General features: G+C 47.7%; 1 protein-coding gene across 2 annotated transcripts in view; it reads right to left on the bottom strand.

Annotated features, from left to right (window-relative positions):
- LOC135896262 (protein turtle-like) overlaps positions 1–20,676 on the bottom strand; it is a 594,776-nt gene that overhangs the window by 568,552 nt on the left and 5,548 nt on the right. Inside the window, exon 2 of one of the 2 annotated variants that reach the window (XM_070537869.1) lies at positions 15,077–15,149. The exons of the other annotated variant lie outside the window; for it this stretch is intronic. The gene's annotated coding sequence lies outside the window, so the exon portion shown is untranslated. The remainder of the gene's footprint in view (positions 1–15,076; positions 15,150–20,676) is intronic. 2 annotated transcript variants of the gene reach the window in all.

Here is a 20,676-nt window from a genome sequence, read left to right as displayed (position 1 = left end):
TAACTAGACGTGTGATGACAAAAGACGTAGTTGAAAACTGCGTAATAAATGTGACAACGTTGGGCGCACAGAAATATCCGACAGGAGAGTTTCATATCTCTCCCTGTTAAATCCTCTTGTCGGATATTTCTGTGCGCACAAGGCTGTCAGATTGATTACGCAGTTTTCAACTGTATTTTGTCATCGCACGTCTAGTTAGAGCTCCGTTGCCGGCCTCTATATTGCCGCTAGGTGTCACGAGCCAGCGCTGAAAGAAAGAAGTTGGTACTGGAACACGCGCTCAGCAAGAGACGGGCGCTGAAGTAGAAGAGGTAGAAGCTGAGGACGCCGGCTAAAACTATTGCACGCCATCTTGTACAACCGTCTCCCTCGCCGACGCCGGGTACATCGTCCATTGTCTTTTCGTGACAATATATTTCTGTAAGGCCCCAACAGTAAGGGTGTTACCAATGCGACAAGAAAAGACCCTTAAGGGTGTAAACATTTTTACAGTGTACGAGTCTCTTAAATAACTCTGCCCTAATTAAATGTACCGTAATTAATTATGCCTTAAATAACACCAGAGGTCGTGGGTGCCAGTCCTACTAAGGGTCGATGGTTTGAGTGTCTTAATTACCTGTACCTTAAGTGAGTTCGCCTTAATTAAAACTAAACGTCGCGGGTTACACACCCACTAAATGTCATGGGTTGGAGTGTCTTAATTAGCTATATCCTAATGAGCTGTGCGTTAATTCACTTCGCCGTAATTAACACCAAAGGCCGTGGGTTCGACTCCCACCAAAGGTCGAGGGTTCCAACCCGGTTCCATTGAATTTGGTGCCGTAACGGCGGACGCTCACATTCTCGTCCAATGAGGCGTCTAAGGGCCCATTCATACTTGCGGGTCAAAGAGGTCGAGTATATAACTACGAAAGAGCAAATGTAAGCGAGTTAAATGAAGCGTTGAATGAGTACCGGACGGTATTTGAAACATGCCGACTACACTGGAATAATTGTATCACGGCTTATATTCAAGGAGAATATGTTTGAACTTAGGCAGCGCTTTGTTCCAGCACAGATATTAACGAAAAGAAGAAGTACAAGTAAATATTGGTTTACTCGGGAGTAACGCAGTCTTACACGCAAAAGGCAACTAGCTCACAGCAAATATAAAGGAAAGCCGACACGTGAGCATTGGTTGAAGCTACATGAAATTGCCGAAAAAATGAAAGTTGCAGTGACAGCTGCAAAGCATTTATTAGGAACTTCAATGGAGTCGAAATTAAAGGATAATTCAAAGGAATTCTGGAGACATGTCAACAGAAATGGAAAAAAAAACACTAACTATACCACCTCATGTGTCTGGTAACAGCGTTATTGATGATGACGTAGGAAAAGCTGAGTTCTTTAATACGTATTTTAGCTGTGTTTTCAGCTGTGGAATTGGACATGATGATACGAATACTTTGAATTTCCAGCCGCTGACGAGTGTTATGGATGATGTTGTTGTTAGCACTAATGGTACAGAGTCTCAATTGCAGAATCTGAGGATTGCTAAGGCTGGGTGTCCTGATGACTTGCCAAACAAGTTGTATAAATTTTGTGCTCAGTCGGTTGCACCCTACTTGAATATTGTCTTCGAAAAATCGCTTGACGAATCCTGCCTTCCAGATGACTGAAAAATTGCAAGCATAGTGCCAATTTACAAATCTGGTCTTTGTAACACCGTCTGAATTTATAGGCCATTATCACAAACTTCAGTTGCGAGCAGGACCCTTGAACATATATTGTATACTAGTATAGTAGCACATATGGACGCACATTCATTGTTTAATCCTCGTCAGCATGGTTTTCGATGGGGCCTATTTTGTACTACAAGGTGCTAGAAGGAACCAAGCTGGCACCGACGAGCACCCCGCCATGACCTCCCAAGGGCTGACACCGGGTCAGAAACGCCAGCTGGTTTGTACAAGCCAGCCTGACAGCAAACGACAAGACACTGGTGAATCTGACGACGAGTCAACTATCATCGAGGGCGACAACGTGGCAAACACTTCAGACCTGGACATGGCCGAGGGTGGTTTCCGAATTGTGCGCCATCGTAAAGACAGGGCGGAGGGCATTCCAGTGTTAATCACTGCAACATCCGAAAGAGCTGATCTAAGGCAAGTAAACCCTATTGCCCTGTATTCTGAGCTTGAAACGATCCTCGGTGGAGCACCAGTGAAGAGCCACTTCACAGCACAGGGAGCATTGCTATTAGACGTAGAGACAGAAGGACAAGCCAGCGTCCTTCTAGAGACCAAGAATATCGGCGGCATAGACATATCTACCCGTGTCCCGCACAGTTATATGAAAAACACGTGCATTGTTAGAGGAGTCCCTAAATGGTACTCGGATGAAGAGCTGCTCACCTACCTGAGACCTCAGGGAGTATTCCATGCAAGAAGAATCACCCGTCGGGTCCAAACCTCGTCATCTGAATGGGAGTCAAGGCGCACTAACTCGGTGATTCTCACATTTGCTCCAAATTCTGAACGCCCGGAGAAGATCAACCTTGGTTTTACCAGACACGAGCTTATCGACTACGTGGAGACACCACCACGCTGTTTTAAGTGCCAGCGCTTCGGACATATCGCTAAGTACTGTCGTGGAGAACAGAGGTGCAAGCGCTGTGGGGGACCTCATGACTTTAAGACTTGTGCAACTAAAGACAACTTTGTGTGTGCAAATTGCGGCGGTGACCATCCTGCTAGCTACGGTCGATGTCCTGCGCGGACAGCTGCTCAGCGGAGAAATAAGTTGTTTGTTCTGGGTCCAAAGAGTGCAAGCGCACCATCGACCACGAAGAAGACGTCCAGAGCGCCACAACTAACTGGTTTGGAAACAGAGTACGCATCTCATTTCCCGCGCCTCACACCGATAAACGAAGTTATTGAGCCAACGCAAACGGTCACAGCGGCTGAGAAACCTGTTCGAAAAGAGTCCGAAAAACGCACCTATGCGGCCGCAGTAAACCGACCTCAAGTACCACTTGGCAACAGTCAGCAGGAGAACTGCCAGCATGTGATACGCGCCTTGTTCACGGCACTACGTTCCCACGTCGCGAAGATGCCTGCTAGTTCAACGAAGGATATGTTGGAAGCAGTGCTGGCTCTTGAGTCAGTAATACTCTGCTCTACTTCCGCGTACCCTCAGTAACATAATGGCAGCTTCTCGCCCACTTGGTCCATTCCGTCGTCCAAAAGTGCCCTTAATAATGCAATGGAACTGCGCCGGCATTCTACAGCGTCTTTCTGAACTCAGCCTTTTCCTTCGAGACATACCTATACCAATTCTAGCCCTCTCGGAGGCCGGTCTCCCAAATGGAAGGACGATCCCAGGGTACATCAGACATGGAAATCCGAGTATACCATCATTTGCAAACGGAAGTGCGATGATATACATCAGGCGAGAAATACCTCACGTCACCTTACCAGTGCAAGACCTTTGTTCTACCTTATTGGAAGTCGCCGCTGTGCAAGTGTGCCTAGGAAAACGAAAACTCAGTGTGGTGTCGGTGTATATAAGCCCGCGCAGGAAGGTCTCCATGGAGGCGTTCATAAAGGACCTTTGCATTCGTTGCCCCTCTCCTATAATAATATGTGGCGACTTTAACGAACATCATTCGCTTTGGGGAGATAAGACTGCAGATTACCGAGGCAAGGAACTTGTCGCAGCCATGGATGCTGCTGACTTATGTATCGCGAACGATGGCAAACCAACTTTCTTCAGACCACCAGATTCATGGAGTGCCATAGACCTCGTGATCCATTCTACAGACCTTGTCGTATCGTCAACAACGGCCCCAGACAGGATGGGCAGTGACCACTTTCCGATCTTCACCACCATCACCGGATTTCACACTGCTGGGAGGCAATTCTGTGCTGTGACCCGCTGGGACACATACAGAGAAGCGTTGGATGAATCCCCTGGTGAGCTGTTCGCAGATATGCTGCGGAGCAAAAGAGTGGCTACCTCAATGTTGAAACTGCCAGACCATTTCCCTACTCCTGATTTGAAACTAAAGAACCTCTGCGCAGCGCGTAGGAGAGCGGAACGAAAACTAATGAGAAAAACGGGAAATCCATCTGCGAAAACTGAATACAACAGGATAAACGCTGTCATCCGTCGTCACACAAAAAGATTAAGACGAGTTCAATGGGCTGCTTTCTGTGAGAGTTTATCAGCGTTTACTCCCATGACAAGAATATGGGGAGTAATGAATAGCCTATCTGGAAAGATTCGCCTACACAGGCCATTTGAAGCACTTGCTTTAAAGCAAGGAAAAGATTTGCAAACCCTTGCAGAAGATTTTGCAGACGTATACACATATGGCAGATCAGCAGGAGTATCGAACCCTCTGTTGTCTGAAGCATCACATACCATGGATACGCCGTTCACCTTTCGTGAGTTGGATTTGGCGCTTAGCAAATTAAGAAGACGCTGTGCTGTGGGTCCCGATTCGATCAGCAATCAGATGCTGACAAATCTGCCATATGAACGAAAACGAGCCCTTCTGGACATATATAATCACGTCTGGAGCACAGGAGAGATCCCAGAAGCGTGGAAGACAGCATGGGTGGTTCCAGTGCTCAAGTCCGGAAAGGATCCTGCAAACCTCACCTCTTATCGGCCGGTATCGCTCACATCATGCGTATCAAAGTTGATGGAAAGACTAATATCTACGAGGTTAACTTGGTATCTTGAGCAAGGAAATAGACTGCCATCATGTATGACCGGATTTCGTCCACGGTTGAGTGCCCAGGACAGTGTCTTGGATCTACTAAGCCATATCGAGCACCATCGCGTAGACGGCCTTTCCACACTCGCCATATTTATGGACGTTGCCAAGGCATACGACTGTGTGCTTCACACAGGCATCATCAACGGACTCCGAGCCGTGGGCGTGTCTGGAAATGCTCTTCGATTCGTCCATGAATTTCTCAGTGACCGATGTGTCCAAGTTAAGCTCGGAAGTGTAATGAGTGACAAACGACGAATTTCCCTCGGCGTCCCACAAGGAAGTGTCCTGTCTCCCTTGCTTTTTAACGTTGCCATGGCCAGCCTCCCAGATGCCCTGAAAGTAGGTCGGACGGCAGTTAAAATGTCCATCTACGCAGATGACATCTGCATTTGGATCTCGGGGTACCAACACAAACGTTTGGCCCGGATAGCCCAGGCCGCAATCTCCACTATCGATCGCCACTTATCGACGCTTGGCCTGTCTTTATCAGCAGAAAAATCTGCCTTCATGCTTTTCCCGGGAGTGAGACGCAAGTCAACACGTCTGACGCTGAATATCAGAGGGCATTCAATTCTTTGTGCAACTCATGTTCGATTCCTGGGCGTCACCATCGACAACAAGCTACTTTGGCGTGGTGCGGTCGAAAGTGTTGTGGCTGCATCAGTGCAAAGAATCAACGCACTTCGTCAATTGGCAGGTGTACGTTGGGGAAACAATCCTATATCCATGCTTAAACTGAACGCTGCACTGATAACAAGCCGCATTCTCTATCAGCTCCCTCTGATATCACCGTCAGCGACTCAATTCGAGCGCTTGGAGGCAGTGCACAGAAAGGGACTTCGCTTGGCGATGGGAGTTCCAACGGCGGCTTCAAACAAGAAAGTCACTAATGAGGCAGAGTCTCTCCCACTCCGCCTCTTGGCATCTCAGGCCTTGCTGACGCAGCTATTAAGGCTGGGCGAGTCACGCGCTGGCACGGCGCTTCTCCGACGGCTAAGAGCAAGAACTCGCTCACATTTTCATGCGGCGCTGAACACCTTCCGATTTTTAGGACTGCAATGGCGTAAACAAAGCCGCCTTGACCCGCCATGGTCTTTTCCGGACGTTACCTGCAGCCTTAATGTACCCCACCTACCGACGAAACGCACCATTTCAACTGCCGAAGCCAAGTTTCTTGTGCTGAACCACTTGAGCACTGTGTTTCAAAGCCACCTACAAGTATACACAGACGGTTCGGTGTGCGCACAAACAGATAGCTGTGCAGCGGCATTCTGCATACCATCCCTTGATGTGTCATGGTCTGGCCGACTGGATCGCGTGGTTTCCTCTACAACAGCAGAAAGCGCCGCAATCACCGCGGCTTTGCGGAAACTACGGGCCTTCTCTGCACGTGATGTCGTGGTGCTGACGGATTCCAAGTCAGCATTACAGAGATTACATCGGGGCCTACCTCTAGAGAAATTTACAAGGCAGTCTCTGGCACTGATTGACGACCTAACGAGCAAAGGATTTAGCATAAGGTTTTCAGTGGATTCCATCACACGTAGGAATTGATGGAAACGAGGAAGCTGACGCCCTTGCACGCCTAGCGCTGACATGTGTCCCAAAAGCGAAAGCTCCAAAAGCTTTTCGAAACCCTAAGGGTGCAATCCGCCTTCACTTTAGAGAGATGTACAAGAATCCACACGAATCCTGTGTGACTCATGGATTTACACGCGAACAAGCGACGCTTTCATACCGCATCAGGACCGACTCCGCGTACACCCCAGCTTGGTTATTCAAGACTGGGCTTCGCGCTTCCCCACTCTGTGCTTTCTGTGGTGACATTGGCGACATCGAACATTTCATTTGGCTATGCCCGCAGTTCGACACAGAAAGAAAAGCGATGGTCGACAAGCTACAAAAAAGCGGTCTCACGCACAGGACCTTTGAGGACGTTGTTTTCCCCGGAGGGCCCGCGGCGTGCAGGAAGAGAGCGCAACGACTGCTGATAGCCTTCCTGCGAGACACGGGGCTCATCGACAGCTGGTGACACACCCCTGATCTCAACTCGAAGGAGGATCAGGCGGGACAATTGCCGGCTATGTATGCCAGGCTAACCCCGCCTGCTTCAACATCACCACCACCACCACCACCACCTACGCATTTGACTGAACTTGTGCACGACCTGGCAGAGGCACTGGACAGGCGTCTTAGCATGGACTGTGTGTTTTTGGATTTCAAGAAGGTATTTGATACTGCGACGCACTGTTTACTAATTAAAGATGGCCTTTTACAATATTAGTCCTCAAGTGATATCATGGGTGAAAGATTACCTACGTTTACGTCAGCAGTTTGTGGTAGTGAATGGTACTCAGTCTCAGAGGGTGCAAGTTGTGTCCGGTGTTCCGCAAAGCTCCGTGTTGGGGCCGCTATTGTTTTTGCTGTACGCGAATGACATTAGAGAGTTTTAGCCCAGCGGGTTTACGGCCAGCGGAGCGGAGCGGTCTCCACCGTTGCGCCAGCGGAGCGGCTCGCGAAAAAAGAATTTTAGCCCAGCGGATCACCCGCTCGAGCGGGGTAAAGAGCGGGGCGCTCTGCTGCCCCACCTAGTGGTTCGAATAGGAGTTACTGAGAAATGAAATTGAATTACGCTTGCTTTTATTATGCAAAAAATGTTGAATAAAGATATATTACATGTTCTCAGTGCATTATTTGTTAATAATGTACTGAGTACTAATGTACGGGTCAGCGCGGCAGTCGCCGTCTTCGATGCAGAACTGCCGGCGTTCATGATCGCGGCTGCCGTCTTGCATTTCCCATACACGCCCGCGCGCCCTTACGCACGCTCGCGCCCTGCGTATACCCTCCGCTGGGGAGTGCTTTGGGCGTAAACGCTGCTCCGTAAAACCGCTGGACGCCTCAGCGTGGTGCGCATGCGCAGTCGCGTCTCCGCTCGCCCGCTCCGCTCCGCTGGCCGTAAACCCGCTGGGCTAAAACTCTCTATTAGTGACGGAATAGTGTCTCAAATGCAGTTATTTGCGGATGACTGCGTTCCCTATAGAGTAGTCACTTGTGACCGTGATGTTGAAATGTTTCAGGAAGACTTGAACAGAATTTCAGAGTGGTGCGTCAAATGGAATAGGAATTTGAATTTGTCTAAAACAATTCTTACGAAGTTTACAAGAAAGGAAAACGCTGTTGTGCAACCATATGTTATTCGGAATGTAATGTTTCAACAGGTATTCGGGTTTAAATATTTAGGTGTTTGTTTTACTCATGCATTGAATTGGCGACGTCACGTCGATTATGCCGCTGCTAAAGCATGCAGAACCCTAGGATTTCTTCGCTGAAATGCGAACACTTTTCCACAGTCATGTCGGGACGCGTTATAGAAGACCTATGTGAGGTCGAGTATGAAATACGCGTATGGTTTGAGACCCTCCTACTGGGAGAGATAAAGATAAATTGGAGCGGGTGCAGAACATTGCCTCTCGTTTCGTATCTGGCACACGCGGGGCTCCGTAGAGTGCATCGCGTACGAAGGAAGCACTCAACTGGGAATTGCTCGACACGCGCCAAAAGAAGTTGCGTCTGAAAATATTTCATGCTATTTATTATTCAGCTGTTCGGGTTGATCGCGAAACGTTTGTGCAAGAGCCTTTTTATAGATCCAACCGTGTTGACCATGATTTTAAGGTCCGTGAATTTGCGACAGAAACTGAATTGTTTAAAAGGTCTTTCTTTCCTAAAACCATTAGGGAATGGAATAGACTGGCGAGTGATGGTGTGAGGCTTGAGTCAAATGATGCTTTTTTTTTGATGTTGTAGATTGTAGGTGTGCATTGCTAAGGACTTTGCTTTTTTGTTCGTTTTTTCTTATCACTTATAACACTGTCCAGGAGCAGAGGTATCATATGAACTCCTGGTACCCCCCCCACTGTAATGCCTTGGCCGCTGTGGGTTCCTTGATAAATAAGTAAGTAAATAAATAAATAAATAAATAAATAAATAAATAAATAAATACACAGGGAGCCCATAGCGCAGTCACATGAGTTAAATGAATAAGTATGATTGTTTGAAATCTGTCCCCTATGGCTTCCATAATTTCTGTTTTGATTTGTATGCGTAATTTGGGATTCATCGAAGCGCTTTCAAAACTGCGAGTGCGAACGCGGCTCCAGTGATCAGCCAGAGTGCTTAATTCTTGCAGCAAGCTGCTCTACGGGCCAACGCGCGAATAAACGCGGTAGACAAATGACCATCGGCGAATGGCATAAGAGCGTTTATTTAAGCACTTGCCGAGGATATCGCAGCACACTTCAGGAACCATTACCAAGCCAAAATTGTTCGCTCATTCCACTTCTCATCATCGTCTGTCCCACCGTAAGGCCAATCCTGATGATAGCGTCGATGTGGCTTTGTGCCGGAAAGTAAGTACAGAGAAAAAGAAAAAAAAATGGCAGCTTCGCCTGAAAGGCGAAGCATCGATTGCGATAGCAAATTATGAGACAACTGTACGAAGTAAGGATGGTAGATTTATCGGCTTTACAAAATTGTAAATATTCGCTTACTATTGTAAAAGTACTGAAAGTTGGCCGAGTTTGTAGCTATTCATTATGAAACTGCAGCGCGCTCGACAAATGAAACACATGGCAAAGGTAACACACAAGCGCTTTGCTTTGTGTCTCGTTTCTTGTGCGCGCTGCAGTTTCATAATGAATGCGCTTCTAAACTAACAAGCATGGTGTCACGCGCACGCAGGCGAACATGAACACATCTCACTCGATGAGCGCAGACACGCGCTGTAAAAGCGTTGGCGTGCGGGAGAATGGCAGCAGCAGTGAGCAAATTGACCTTCGCGCTGCCTCTCGCTTGTATCCATCGCAGATTGCTTTCAAGATAAGGCCCGCGCTACGCGCACCCCCTCCGCCCGGTCAGTGCTATGCGCACGGTGGAAGAATAGCGCGCTTCCTGCCCACCTTGCGCGCGCGAGAACGAGGAACCATCGTTGGCTCACCCTCGCAGGCTTCCACGCGGAAACACAGCATACGGCGTAGACGATGGCGGAAGTGCGCCCGGATCGTACATACAATTGCCATCGGCATAATGAACGAAAAACGAAATGATCGTTATAAAACACAGCATTGTGGTTAAGCCTGGCCGTATGTGAAGCAGGGTTCGTTCCTTATCGGAAGTATTGAGCTTGTATGGTCTGTTTAGAAAGCACTGTATAAGAGGGATTGTCAGCGTTACCTAATGATAAATGGATGATGCTCACAGGAAACGGAGTCGGCCGCGAAGAACTGACAAGGCACACGCCGAGAAATTCCAACGCCAACAGTAAATTTCTCACTTTGGTATTGGCACTGGAGTCACTGGTCATGTGTCTTACGCCCTGGACAAACGGCCGCTTTCAGTGGAAAAAAGTAACGGGGCCGTAATTTATCAACTACACAAAATTACGCTATTAGTGCCTTGAAAGAATCTTCGGAAGAGACACGATTGGCGGATTATTACTAGAGCGGTTTAACATGTGCTCTATGCACTGTGTTCCGTGGTTATGAGCAGCAGTTTGAAGTTCTGCGAGGTGTTTTTGATGTTGATTTGGTTCCAACGCATGATGTGACCTTGTATATATTGTTTTAGAATATGCTTCCTTAAAATAGAAGTGAACTACAGGTGACCGCTCTAGCTTTTTAATTGGCATTACTTGCTGTGCACATGTAGCGTTTTGTGAGCTACAGTGTGTTAATTTGAACTTTATGTGAACTCTCCGTGGGCTTTGTAAGACCTCTATATACAAGCTTTGTTGCTGCTCTATATTTTTGTGTGCTTGTTTGAGCTGGCCTATCATTGCACTATGTACTGTTTGCCTTTTTAGCTCAGTTTGATTGTGTGTTTGTTTCAGCCCGCTTTAAAGCAGTGATTTGGGCTTGTTGGTAAGACATCGTGAGGCTTATAGCGCGTTAAAAAGACAAGGACGAAAGTGAGACGTGACACACACAGGCGCTAACTTGCAACAATCCTTATTTCGAGCAAGAGACCCATACATATATACAACTTTTTCGCGTACATCATACGCCCATCAGCCCGCTTCTTTTTGCTATGTACTGTTGGTCCATACTCTAAACATTTTCATACCTTTATGAGTGTGTAGAGGGTGGTCGCTTGTCCCATGGCTAACACCCTCGCATGTAAAAGGTTACACGAAATTGTTGGAGGGAACCAATGATGGTATCTTGTTTGCCGACTTCTTCTAGGCAGTAAAAATGACGACAGCTGTGGCAGGTGAGATAAAAAATGCATTAAATAAAGTTTTAAATCTATCGCTGTTAAATTCTCCTGTCGGATATTTCTGTGCGCCCAAGGCTGTCAGAATGACTACATAGTTTTCAACCGCGACTTTGCTCATTGCACGTCTTGTTAGAGCTCCGTTGTTGTCCTCTGTGGAGAGAGGAACGAAGAGGGAAAGGCAGGGAGGTTAACCAAGGACGTGGCCGGTTAGTTACTCTACAGTTGGGGAGGAGGAAAACGTAAGAACAGATAAGGAGAGAAAAGAAAAAAATAATAGTCAGTCATTCACAGTCAGTCGCAGAGCTATCTCCACTGTCACAAGCGATCATACAATCCAGTGTCTTTCAAGAAACGCAGTAGGGCTTTTGTGGCTTTAATTTACTGCATCTCATAATCACAAAACATAATTGATAGAGCACATGCGTAAACTCTCTAGTAATAATTCGCACTTCGTGTCTTTTCCAAAGATAGTTTTAAGGCACTAACAGCGCGCTTTTGTATAGTTGGCAAATATGGCTCCATTACATTTTCCACTGAAAGAAAAAAAAATTATTATGGGGTTTTACGTGCCAAAAAAAAATTATTATGGGGTTTTACGTGCCAAAACCACTTTAAGATTATGAGGCACACCGTAGTGGAGGACTCCGGAGATTTCGACCACCTGGGGTTCTTTAACACTTTCGTGACCGCACCTATTCCCGTCGACAGTATGTTCTCGGTGGTACAAGTTCGAATTTTGGTGCCTCTCCAAGCGCTTAGGACAGCTAGCGCCATCGAACAGGTTAAAGAGAGACTATTTTATCAGGTTCAGATTTGTGTTTCTCTTTTCCACCGTGTAGGGATTTTTAAAGCGCCTGCATGGTCGGGGTGACGAGCACTCGTTGTTTTCGAGATGGCATTTTCGTCGTGCGCATCCGCTCCATGGAAACGGTGAGTTTCGACGGATTCCGACGCATCTGGGCTCGAATTTGTGGATGATCACAGCACCACAAACTCGGAAGACGACTTCAATTCGTCGTACTTCAGTACGGACGACGACAGTGCAGCAAACTGCCGTGGAACATCGACAGGTATCCGCCGGTGAGTTTTGCTTTCTTCTCGGACCATGTTATCGCATCGTAAGGATTTCCGCCGTGTTCTAAGGGTTACAGTTCCTATCTGCAGGGTGTCAATGTCATTCAGACAGGACCATTTGCCGGCGGCCACGCAGAGAGTGGAGTTTTGTATATGAAGACCGCCGGGAGTGGACCTTGGTATCGCGCTCCGGAGTGCTGCGCGGCGGTTCGTAAGAGCCGTCAATTTCTTGTTGTTTTTCGCCGCCGAAATCATCAGGGATATATGCAACAACACAAATAAGTATGCGTGGATGCATATTTTCGAGAAGCCCACGTACAGCGAGAGATAGATCGCGGAAGGAAGTCACTCAAGAGGAGATGCTCAAGTTCATCGGACTTCTCGTATACATGGGAATCGTGCAAGTCCCATGCTTGCATTGTTATTGGAGCACATGCAGATTATTCTCCGGGCTTCTTCTGCCTACAGTGACGCCAAGGAAATGGTTCAAGGCGTTGCTTTCCTTCCTGAGGGTGTCTGATCCAGGGAAGACGACCGTCGCATCCCATGGCAAGCTTCACCGCATATCCTCTCTGCTTCAGCACATCAACGATTCTTCCACGTTATTTTTTCAACCGCGTCGGAACCTATCCGTCGGGGAGAAAATGGTGAAATCAAAAGGTCGGTCTGGAATTCGCCAGTGCATGAGGGATAAAGTGTTACAAATTATGGGTTTTGGCAGATTCAGAAACGGGGTACACTGTTGAGTTCAGCGTCTACACGGGAAAGCGCGAAGAGCCTAGCGTGCAAGGTTTGGCATTCGATGTTGTGACGCGGCTGTGCAAAAATTATCTTGATCAGGGTTGCATCATTTCTTTGGCCAATTCCTACACTTCCACATCTTTGTTTGTTCATTTACTGGAGCGCAAGACACTTCCATGTGGGATAATGTGGAAAGATCGGCGTGGCTTTCTAAGTGAACTCAAAGGCACACAGTGGGAAAAGAAAGCGAAAAGAGAAGGCAGAGTTCGATGGCTGCGGGAGCAGGATGTTTTGTACTTGCAATGGAAAGACAGGCGGGTTGTGAATATGTCTACCGCGCAGACAGCGAATAAACTCGTCCTTACAAAGCGAAGAAAGAAAGTTGGGAGTATGAGGACAGAAGTGTCCGTGAAGAAGCCGGTGCTGATCAAGAAATGCAATGTGGGCATGCTTGGAGCGGATAAATCTGACCAGCTCATCGGATCCTACAACATTCTTATGAAGTCCGTGCGTTGGTGGAAGACACTGTTTTTCCACTGTATCGATATAGCTGTAGTAAATAGCTTTATGATGTTTGACGAGCATCATCAGCAGCATCCAGAAGTCCCAGAATTATCGCGAAGTTTGCACTTCAACCAGTTTGCCTTCAGGTTAGACTAATCGACCAGCTGCTGGGATATGATGAGCCACATTTTGTGGACCCCCCAGTTGAGCCTGTTGTTCCCTCTCGGAGCGCACCTTAGGTTCAAAAGTGTAAACTGTGCTATGAAGAAAGAAAAGTTGCGCAGAAAACAAATCTGCGAAACGTGCAGCTAACCTCTGTTTCACTTCATCGAGAAACTGCTTCGCACGGTGGCACGATAGACGACACTAGGTCTAATGTTTTCTAGTGTACCTGAAGAACTGTTGTAGATACAGAGCTAATATTTGCAGGCTGATTTCATATGGCCCTTTTGTTGAAAATGTATATTTCGATTTTTGTAAATATTTTTTTGTGCTAAGCAGCATTGATGTTTTTATCGATCTTTCTCTTTTTTGTTGCAATTTTTTCGTTTGCTTAATTTTTTCGTACTATTATTAATTAAAATGTTGTTTGAAATTAATACCGTTAGAAAGATAATTTCTTCTTCTACAATTTGATATCATACACTTCAACATGAATCATTTCCTGTGGCAGGAAAAAAAATAATTATCAGACTACCCTAAAACTACCAATTTTCCCGCAGTCACGAAAGTGTTAAAGTGCACCTAAATCTAAGTACATGGGTGTTTTCGCATTTCGCCCCCATCGGAATGTGGCCGCCGTGGCCAGGATTCGATCCCGCGACTTCGTGCTCAGCAGTCCAACACCTTAGCCACTGAGCAACCCCGGCGGGTTCCACTGAAAGCGGCCGTTTGTACAGAGTGCAAGACACATAACGAGAAACTCCAGCGCAATAGTAAAGCAAAACAATTACGAGCAGCTGGTGTACGAAATAAGGCACGCTGATAATCACGCGCTCGAGAATAATGACAAATTGAATTTCAATGATTGTCAAGCCATTGCGGAATTGAACGATAGCGCAGATGAAGCTGCGCGTTCGACTCACCAAAATGTGAGCGGGTTCCGATACCACTTTCAAGAACTGATGCTGCGCGAACACTTCAATCACTTGCTCACCCCATCACACTTCTACGATGGAATTCGCCCGGGTTTCACAAACTCACACTTGCACTCTCTCGACCCAAACATGAGACTTCGCCTGCCACCCGGACTCCCGTCGCGAAAGAACTTTGCCGCGTCGCATTTATAAATTATTATTCATTCCTCATAGGAATGGCCAACGGTGCGGCGTGCAGTTTGTGCGGGTGCGATGAGACTCGAGCAGTCTCTGTGTCATGCCCATCTTTCGACACTCAACGACGTACTTTACAAGCGAATCTCAACCTGCTAGACAATAGAGCGCTCTCGGAAGAAAAGATCCTTGAACCATGACTTATGCGTTGTCCTCTATAAATATTAAAGGCCCTAAGGGCATGGGTGTTACCCATGAGACAAGCAAACGCCATTAAGGGTGCAACATTTTTAGAGTGACAGAGAGACTGAGTAGCGGACGTCATCGATAATGCCAGCCTCGTCTACCTACACACAAACATTTAATAATAATAATATTAATAATAATAATAATAATAATAATAATATTAATAATAATAATAATAATAATAAACTCATTTATTCACCATGTCTTGAAACAACCGTGAAGTCTGAGTGCTGGCGCACGCCCACATTGGAAGCCAAAAAGAAACAAAAAACCTGCAAGGGAATATCAGTGAAACAAACAATGAAGGAAAATAATATTTATGACAAGAAGGGCGCCCCTACAACGAAGCGCAAAGTAAATACAACAAAGAAAAAATTCACCGACGATTACGATGCTCCCTAACGCAAATTTTTAGCGCAGCTGTTTAGGTGTTTTGAGTAAGCGATATACGGCGGCAAAGAGTTTGATTCCAAACGACAGGGTCCTCTCGGCGGCGGCGACCAGCCTCTGCTCGGGAAGCTCGTTTAGCAGCAGCGGCAGACGAAGGATTTGCACCGGCTGCGTCGTTCATTATTCAGAAACAAAGCGTGAACACGTGAACGCGTCGTTCGCGCGGAGCGGATTCTCCAGCGGCGGCGGAACAGGCGAAGTAGCGCATGCGCAGTGGGTCCAAAGCCCACGCTAGCGCTTTGTCTGCGTATGTCTCGCCGCATGTCTACTCGCCGCCGTGGAGCACGTCTCGTCGGCATACCGCTTTCCTCCTCACTCTTTCGCCATACTCTCCCACTCCGCTGTACTACTCATGCTCCCGCTTGTTCCGCCGCACCCTCTTCCACCGCTTTCTTCTTCGCGATGTCTTCGCTCTCACCGTCTTGCACCCCGGCTGCGCTCCGCCTTCGCTCTTTCATCCTTGGTAGAAAAGGTAGTGACTACAGTGACGGGGCCCGGCACTTTAACATCTGCACTACGGTGACGGGGCCCGGTACATTAACATCTACACTACGGTGACGGGGCCCGTCGCTTTAACAACAGCACTGCAGCGACGGGGCCGTCACGATGTAGGTATTGGGGGCGATTACGGAGTCGCCATCTGTTGGAAGCGCCTCACATGCGTTGGCGCTAAATAAACATACTACGCGGCAGCCCTCCTGAACAATTGTGCAAGTACTCTCGAAATGGCAGTATTTTACCTTTAAAATAATAATATTGGACAAACAGATAGCACAGAATGGTTTACAGACGCTATCTGCCTACTACGTACAGTAAGCTGGGACTCCGTGGCAGGGACACTGCGCGCGGTCGCCGCGATCGATTCCCCCGAACCGTTTTGCGTGAAACGTAAGCGATCGCCGAGAAAACTATGTGAAGTATGCTCTTATGGTGGGATGGCTGTTTCTGTAACTAAATGTAGCATAACAGTTAATGCAGCGATCGCGCGGGTTCACGGTGACCGACTTCGCGTCTGCATGCATGTCCTCGCACGATGTTTCGCTTTCGCTCCGAGCACGTTTTCGCACCGTGCCTGAGCTTTATGCCGCAGCATATGCGCATTTGACAGTACGCAAGCAACCATTGTTGCATGGACACTATCGGAGCTGTTCAAAAATAATTTCGTTATAGCTAGGGTCTTCGACGCCTACGGCGACTTGTGATGTTCCGTAGCGATGATTCAGTCTTAATTTTCTTTTTCTTTTCTTCTAAAGTATTGGAAGCTTCAATATCATTATTTCTCAAATTTCATCGAACTGCATGTTTATCGGTTCTCTAAGCGACCCACTGATTCTTTTTCTTAATTCAGTAGAATATTCATTGTCTGGCGTTACACAAGCAGGAACATGTGCCGTGCCTTTTTTATGTGTTTTTTATCATTCCCCTTCCATTACAGTGAACCTTCAAATTTATTATAATCATCATAGGTGTTACAGTGCATACGCAAAAGATTCAAGCTAGTGGTTGGGTCCGGATGTGAAATATAATGGGGACAGTACTGCAATAAAATATCGCGGTCCGTGAAGTGCTCGGCATCCCCATAGACGCCAGCACCACGAAGCTCATGCAGCTGGGGGTCAACAACACCTTCCATGAGGTTGAGTCACAGAAATTAGTCCAGGTTGTCAGGCTCGCTTCCTCGCCTGCGGGGAACCCGTCAAACCCGTCAGGGAAAGGCGGTGCGCGCTCGACGCGTGGTCGCGGGAGGCCGTCACGGTCTCGCTGTTCCCGCACAACGTGCACCCGCAACGCAATGTAGGCAGACGCTGGGCCCGGGCGGCCGCACTTCTCGGATCCGTCGCCGACGATCCACGATCGGTCGCGTTCGTCGACGTCGCCCAATACGGTTCGTCCGACCGGTTCGCAGCGGCCGTTGTAGATCACAGGGGCACGCCGCGTCCGTGCGGGGCTCGTGTCCAGATTGCGGAGGTCCATTCTGCCCTTTAGAACACATGCTCTGGCGGTGTCCCTCGTTACGGGACCACGATCATCTCACCACGGAAGAGTGAGAGGAGGCGGTCAGGTACGGCCTGCCCGTCCCAACGTGGGAGCGGCTCGCGGCGGCCCCTCCCTCATAAGAGAGTTTCGGAGTCGCTCCTTAGGACCTTAATAAGGTTCACTGCCTGCCGTGAAGTGCTCGAAGTTGTTTGCATAGAATGCTGTTTGAAAGAAGTGCGGCCATTGACGTCGCTACAGTGTTGACGTTAAAGTGGAGACGGGACCCGTCACTGCAGGGCAGATGTTAAAGCGCCGGGCCAGCCGGGCCCCGTCACTGTAGTACAGATGTTAAAGTGCCGGGCCCCGTCACTGTAGTACACATGTTAAAGTGCCGGGCCCCGTCACTGTAGTCACTACCTTCATCCTTAGCTGTGCTCTTTGGCTCAATTACGCCGGGGGACGCCGAGGCTCAACGCAGGATCGGGCACTTAAGAGTGGCGCTATAAAAGAAGGGCACGGAGCAAGAAACGCTTAGGAGAGGATACTCCGCTGTTTGCGGCGACCAGAAAAGGTCACAAGCCCGCGGAGCCGTTATCGTGCTGGCGGCGCCTGGCGGCCTGGAAAGAAATTATCGCCGTTGAAAGCGCGCCGGAGCAGCCTGCCCAGGCGCTGCATTTTTTTTATTTTTGTCGCTGCGGCCTCTACGCCGCGCCGCATGGCGCCGCCACTGTATACAGCCCCGTCGGCGCATACAACAATTGTGACCTTATCTGGTCGCCCGCGCTCGCTCGCGCTGACGGGAGTTTCACCTCCTAAATGTCTTACTCCGTGAAGGAGGGGAAGGGCAGTAGAATAATGTATGAAACTGTGACACAACAACGCAAAGCTCGGAAAAGAACAACGATAGCGAGTTATGAAAAATGTCGAGATCATGAAAATAAGCGTTATAAAGACTGTATTCTGTGGACGGGGTTCACTGTTGGTGATGACAGACATGGAAATGTTATGTCCTCTGCTGACCTTGCGTGGAATACGAAACATTATACAACTGAAGAGTTCGGGGCAGCTGAGGATACCGTTAGGTTTTAAAAGAAGCAGGTCAGTGCGATTACGTTGGAAGCGAAGCAAGGGCAAGGACAATAATCTAGATTGCTAGAACAAAGTCCAGTGTCAGTGTTAGCAAAGCGTTGATGGTATATGCTTAGAAACTTCTATAATAATAATAATAATAATAATAAGCTAACGTCGCAGTTTCGCCCGAAAGGCGAAGCACCGATTGCGATAGCAAACTTATAAAGATTAACTTACGAACTAAATTAGCAAGCATGCTGCCAGCGCGCACAAGCAAATTTGAAGACATCTCACTCGATGACCGCGAAATCTCGCTGTCAAGACGCTGGAGTGAGGAAGCCCGGCAGAAGCAGCGAGCGAATCAGCCTTTGTGATGCCTCTCGCTTCACTGTGAACTAATCGGCGAAAACACAGCGCCCACGAAGCTATCAGCACTTGGCCCACTGTGTCCCCATCGCAGATCGCTTGTAAGATAGGGCCCGTGCGGCTACACCACCCGTGGCAGCTAGTAAAGCAATGAAGGGGGCTAGTTGGTGAACGTTCATGGTTATATTGCGCTCAGTTTTACACAGACGAAAACACAGGAAAAAGAAAAATTGAAAAAACGCGTGGTGTTGCCTTACATTCATGGCTTGTCACATAGGATAAAAAAGACAGCCCAACGCCATGACGTTCAAGTTGTGTTCTCCGCTCCACAAAAACTAAAAGGCATGTGCAAGAGGGTGAATTCAGGATCCAAAGAGGCAAACACTAGTGCTACGATCTGTCAAACTAAGCACGTGACAAAGTATGTGGAATGTGCAACTTCAGTTGTTTACCAAATCCCACTAGATTGCGGGAAAGTATACATCGGGCAAACTGGACGCTGTCTAAATGATAGGTTACGGGAGCACAAATACACGTGCCAGCTTCTGACAGCACCCAGCAACCTGGCTGCACATTGCAAACAATGCAAATGCTCTCCGCTTCTAGAAAGCGCCACAGTCATTGGCACACCAAAAACAAAAACGGAGCGAGAAATATGGGAGGCGCTTGCGATAGCAAAAGAAAAAGAAATGTGCGTAAGCACTCCGTCCATCGCACTTATCAAAGCTGAGGTTGAGTTTGCCAGGGCGAACGGGTGCCAGTGAACCATGTATGCCTGACCCGAACTATGATCACATTCCGTGAACTTGTCATATCTTTTATACCCCCCCCTCGCGCCATATCACCTTGTATATAAGCGCGTTATTTAACATTAGTAAACAGTTGGTAGTTTGCGCTACGTCCGTCCACGTCCTGTCCTTTCTTAATATCGTCTGTGTAAAACTGAGCGCAATATAACCATGACCCGTGGCAGCCACCGGCGTAAAGTGCCCCCCCCCCCTCCCCTCGCCGGTGCCTTGAGCCAGCATTGACGGCTCGCTCTCGCACGCTTGCACTCGCACATACGCATACGATGAGCGGAGACGAGGTTATCACCGTTGGTCTTTATACAGAACATCACGGCGACGACAGAATTACGGATGGAGTGTCCATATTATTGTTATCGCAATAAGAACAAAACTATCAACCGAAGCGCTCCGTACATATGGTTAACATGCGAAGTTGAAATGTGCGTCCCCAGTGTTTGCCACTGGGTAAATCCTGACGATTCTATAAGGTATTTATCAATCATTGGTCACGTGGCTGCCTTTTAATTAATTAATTACTGACGATGACGAATGCGGGTGCAGTGGCACGATGCGTAGCGCCGAGGGGCTCCAACGAGCCAGCTGTGGAAGACAACGACGCTGGAGCCATTGGTGATGATGATAGTTTTTGAGCCGAAAACTTTTCTAGGCTCACGTGAAGTTTGTGTCCGCAGATCAGAACGCCGGAGTGTCCGCCGAAGTGTCATCACGGCATATGAAGACACATTAAAGACAGATAAAAGAATGAAACATCATTGATAATGACAGTAAATGATAGCGTTATAATAGGTTGGTAGAGGTTAATAATGACTTGTAATGACTGATAATGACTACTAATAATTTGTATTGACAACTTATGACTGCGAAATGACCAATATGTCTAACGCGACGGCTTGTAATGTCCACAATTCATTAGAAATGGCTACAAATGTCGAGTAATGAGTAGTAGTGACTAAAATGACTACTAATCACTTTAATTACTACTGATGACTATGAAATGACCAATATGTCTAACGACGGCTTGTAATGACCACAACTGATTACAAATGACAAAGTGCTTACTAGTGAGCAGTAATGACTAATAATGCCTGAAATGACTTGTAATGACTAGTAATGATTATGAAATGAC

This window comes from Dermacentor albipictus, chromosome 4 (genome assembly GCF_038994185.2).
Source record: "Dermacentor albipictus isolate Rhodes 1998 colony chromosome 4, USDA_Dalb.pri_finalv2, whole genome shotgun sequence".
Taxonomy (NCBI): domain Eukaryota; kingdom Metazoa; phylum Arthropoda; class Arachnida; order Ixodida; family Ixodidae; genus Dermacentor; species Dermacentor albipictus.
Note: the sequence above shows the minus strand (reverse complement) of the source record. Positions and strands in the feature narration are given on the sequence as shown.